At 51.4% G+C, this 4,899-nt stretch overlaps 1 pseudogene; it reads right to left on the bottom strand.

The window, feature by feature from the left end:
• Positions 1-843: 843 nt before the first annotated feature.
• On the bottom strand, positions 844-1,524 carry LOC128067763 (microtubule-associated tumor suppressor 1 homolog; annotated as a pseudogene).
• Positions 1,525-4,899: the final 3,375 nt, after the last annotated feature.

The following is a 4,899-nucleotide window of genomic DNA, read 5'->3' as shown; positions in this document are numbered from 1 at the left end:
TCAAGCCAAATCAGCAGTTCTCTCTTCATGGCTCACCTGCTTCACTTGCGGTTGGTTTCATTCTGGAAGAGGGGCTGTTCTCTAGCCCCAGGTTTATACTCTGCTAGCTTAACAACCCCATTGGAAAGAGTCTTCCTCTCCAGTAATTTTAGGGAATGTCCCGGCCCCAACTCTCACTCATTAAAGCCCCGTGAAAGACCAAAGTCTGAACCAGTCCTCGAAGCCAGGTGGAGGGGGTGACTGACCGGCCAGCCTGGGGAGTGAGCTCAGCCTCCTAAGATGGGGGGTCTTGCCTCTCCCTGCAAAGACGGGCTCCATTCTCTATGGAAGAAGGGACAGGAAAGTGGAACCAACAGATGAGGACGGGTAGGTTGGGTTGGCGAGGGACAAAGAACAGAACAGCTGGGACAGGAAGGCAGCAGGAAAAGGGACAGTTTCAGTGACTTTCTTGCAGAGCCCAGGACTCTCTAGTTGTGCATGCTGGCTTAGTTGCTCTGTGGCGTGTAGGAGCTTGGATCCCTGACCAGAGATTGAGTCTGCATCCCCTGCATTGGAAGGTGGATTCTTTTTTTTTTTTTCCCTGTGGTGAAGGTTATATAAATTACAAAGGTTATATAAGGCTACAAAGGTTATATAAATCTTTATCTTAACTGGCCCTGAGAGTTTTCCCCTTTACCCATAGGTGAAAAAGGCAATGATCAAAGTTTTCCGGTTCTGTAAATGCTTTGTGCAACAGAGTCCGCATAGATCCATTCCCATAGCATCTTTGGACCGGGTCAGAAGCCTTCCTCTGGAGTCCGGTCTCACATAGAAGGAGCCGGTTGGGGCCGTGACTGCCCACTTCTAGGGCAGGTGGTGTGCAGTTGCGGGCGGGGTCAGTCCTGCAGAGACTCCGTCAGTCTGCCTCTGGCTCCCAGGAAGGTCATCTGAATGAGACACGCTGGGGCTGGGGAAGGAGCCCGAGTTCCGAGGTGACTGGAAGGGGATGGCGGGGGACGTGGGGGACCTCTTGGGGCTGCACAGGGTCCCGTTTTGGAGCTTCCAGAGCAGCTCCTCATTCTCCAGGGAGAGGCGCTTGCTGCCCTTGCACTCCTTCTCCAGCGACTCCTGCAGGACCGCTGCTCCGTGGAAAGTTGCCTGGAAGCTGCCATGTGCTTGTCCATCCGAGCTGTTAATTCTCCATGCTCCTGCCGGAATTGCTTCGGTTCGTCCACCAGTGCTGTGTTATCGTCCACCAGTTTCTCCGTCTTCATTCACTTGACATCCCGTTGGCACACCCTCTCATTCTTGATCTCCAACACAGCTTTCAGGCTTTCTAACTCTTGCTCCAGATACATGATCTGAGGGGTTTTAAAATTTTCTTTCTCTCCTGATATTCTTTACTCTTCTTCTGATTTCAACTTTTCATTTAAAGCATCATTTTCACTCTTAAGATCATTGATTTTGCTTCTCCAGTGATTCCTGCTTCTCGTAAAGCAGATCCTCAAGGGGTTTCTTTTCCATTTCATGGCTTTTCTTGATTTCTGAAAGAAGGCGGATTCTTAACCACTGGACCACCTGGGAAGTCCCAACGGGGGTTTATTTTTAAAACTTTTAATTTGGAAATGATTTTAGATTTACCCAAGATTTGGAAAGATAATACAACTTTCCTGTGTGTTCCCGTTCAGTCTTGTGTGAACATCTTATGAGCCCACAGTGCATTTACCAAACCTAAGAAATAGTGTTACTATTTCTTCATAGTGTTACTAATGAAACTACAGACTTCATTCAGATTTCCCCAGTTTTACCCACTGAGTCCGTTTTTCCTTTTTAGGATCCAATCCAGGATCCTAGTTTGCTTTCGGTCATTGCCTGTTTTTATTGATAGTCATCATGGGTCTCCTCCAGTCTGTGACTGATTTTGTCATCTTTCTCTACCTTTCATTACCTGGACAAATTTGAGAGAAGCTATCAGGTATTTCGTAGAACATCCGTCAGCATGGGTGTACCTGACATTTTCTCCTGAGGACACTAAGCTCACGGATTTGGGAACAAAGACCAGAAAGGGGAAGTCTTAACGGTGCATCGTACCTAAGGGCTCAGGGTACCAATGTGCTTTTCCACTGTGCTGCCCTCCAGGCTCTCTGCCGTAAAGTTCGTATTTCCCCCTTTCCCACACTCTGTTTGGGGTTCCAGGCTTTGGACAAGCTTTATCCTGGAAATGGGGGGCAGACACCCTCTCTGTCCTCCTGGGTTCTCTCTTTCCCCAGGGACCAGGCCTCTTCTTACACCGGCCAGAGTGGATGCTGGTGCTGTGTACCCCAGCCCCCTTCACTCTCCAGAAAGGCCAGTGATGGTTCTTCTCCAGCTTCAGAATCTCAGGGCCATCCTGTCTGCTGGGTCAAAGGACCGCTGTGCTTCAGAGGTGGCTGATTTGGGGCTCTAGTTGTGTACATCTGGATTCTAATTGGCAAACTTGGGCCAACGCCAGGTATGGCTCTGCCCCAGCTTCCTGGAGAAAGTGGGTGTTTTCTCTGCAATGAGGAGAGTTTTCTCCAGGGCAGTAAGGAGGGTCTGCTCGCAGAAGCAGGAGTAAGTGAGTTAACCTAGGAGGCCAGCGGTGCCTCTCACCTGTTGGGAGGAGATGGATGTCTCTACTGCGAAGAAGGAGGTGGGGGATCTCCTGGTGGCCTGAGAGTGGGGCTCACAGAGTGGGGGAGGACACCAGCTCTAGTCCGAGCTGCTGGTGACAGCTGGTCTGCCAGGATCTCTGATGACCTGTGGCTGCTCTCTGGAATCGAAACATTTTGTAGATTCAGTCATTTGGGTCTTGTTGGCAATTATGTTCTGAGGGATAATCCATTGCTGGAGCAAGTAAGACCCTGTGCTTTGAAAGGAGGCCGAGCCTATAAAAATAAGCATGGTTGGTGACCCAGAAAACTCGGAAGTTTGTCCGATTCCTGTGCATGTATGGAATTTGAGCACTTTAGCTTCTCCTGGCATCCAGGGACAGGCTGGGAAGACACTGGGTTTGGGCTTGGTGTCAGCCCCGTGAGATGCAGGCCTTGGCTGCACCCTCCATTAGCTTGGGGTGACCTCAGGCAAGCCACCTGGCCTCCGGAGCCTGGTGTCTCCTCTGAGAAATGGGGATAATAATAGTGCAGCCATTGTGTTTTGCAGCTCAGGGGCTGTTTGGATTTGAGGTCATTAGGCAGGCAGGAAATTAAAAATACATATTTGCATGAGGGCTATTTTCTGCTTGGCCCAAGAAGGAGAAACAAGATTTGGGTGCTGGGTGCCTGGGGCTGAGAGGGATACTAGGGTGGTGGGGAGGCCCCCATTTGCCTCCCTCACCTTTGCCCAAAGGACTGGCTCTGAGTCTTGTGAAGCGGGAAACAGAAGTGGCTGCCTTGGGGAAACTTTGCAAGATGTGGGGCTCAAGTGGTGCTGCTTGGGGCCCAGGGGACAATGTGGGCCTGGTCAGGAGGGCCCCTGGGCCGTTTGAGCCTGGATACTGCCAGGGCTGGGGTAACACCACGGGTACCTGGAAGATTTCCTGCCCTGGGAGATGGTGTCTGAATACCAGTGCCAGGGCAGGGTGGGACGTGTCCCTGGAGGGGCTTGTGGGCAGCACTGAAGAGTCTGGAGTAGAGTAAGGTGAGCAGAGATCATGCCTGAGCCCATGGGAGCCCCAGGAACACCTGGAACAAGGGTCAAAGAGGCTGAGATCCTGAGGGTGGTGGCCTCGAGCTGGTGAGATGCAGGCTCAGTGGTCACGGGGCCCCCAGATGGGCCTGCAGGGATGGTCGAGGACACTGGGCTATTATAACACCTTCCTCTTAAGACTCGGGGCAGGTGAGAGCACTGGGGGCAGGCATTGTCACAGCACTTAAAGTGCTGTGACAAGCTCCGGTGCGCCACACCCAGCCACCTTGTCATCGCTCTGAGCCTCAGTTTTCACACGTGTGAAATGGAGATGGTGGGAATGCTCTCCTTCCCCCAGGATTGTTCTCAGTCGTGTCCGACGCTTTTGTGACACCATGAACTGTAGGCCACCAGGCTCCTCGGTCCATGAGGATTGTCCAGGCAAGAATACTGGAGTGGGTTGCCATTTCCTTCTCCAGGGGATCTTCCCGAACCAGGGATCGAACCCGTGTCTCTTGTGCCTCCTGCATTGGCAGGCGGATTCTTTACCACTGAGCCACCTGGGAAGCCGTTATGAGGATGAAGTGACATAAATATGACTTCTTCTCTGAGGCTGAATGACAGGCACAAAGTCACACAGCTGAGCATAGGGGTCAGATTCTGTTTGTGTCGTAATAAGCGGTGTATCCCTGAATAGCTGATGCTCAGCAGATGTGGTTGAAGGAAGAAGTGAATTCTGTTCCCATATTCCACAGTGTTCTATTAGAACCCGAAGTGCTATTTGGAGAAGTCCTGTTATGAACACACTCCGGCAGAAACAAGCAGAACCTGAGCTCTGAGCAATGAAGGCACCTGATGGTCACTGAGAACTGGCCCCAAACCTATTACATGCTGCTTTCTTTAATCCTCGTAATGATCCCATGAAGTGGGTCCTATGACTAGAACTCAGTTCCCACTGAATATCATTCCCGTGTGCAGCAAAAGGACCAAGTCTTGGAGAGGTCAGGTGACTTGCCCGAGTTTCCAAGGAGGTAAGAGTCCAAGCCAGGATTTGAACCAGGTGACTTACTCCAGCGCCCAAACATTCTAGCCTTTCCTTTTGCAGCTGATGGTGGTAGAGAACTTGGTCCCAGATATCCAGTGGGCAGGCCACCCCTGGACTCCGTCTCTGGTTAACCAACCCAGGCCCCTCACTGCACCACACTGCTAACGAGCAGTTTCTAGTCGGTTGCTGCCAGGAAACACAAGACCCCAGGTTTCCTACAGGAATTACAT

This window comes from Budorcas taxicolor, chromosome 23 (assembly GCF_023091745.1).
Source record: "Budorcas taxicolor isolate Tak-1 chromosome 23, Takin1.1, whole genome shotgun sequence".
NCBI classification, from domain to species: Eukaryota; Metazoa; Chordata; class Mammalia; order Artiodactyla; family Bovidae; genus Budorcas; species Budorcas taxicolor.
This window is presented reverse-complemented; position numbering and strand designations above follow the sequence as displayed.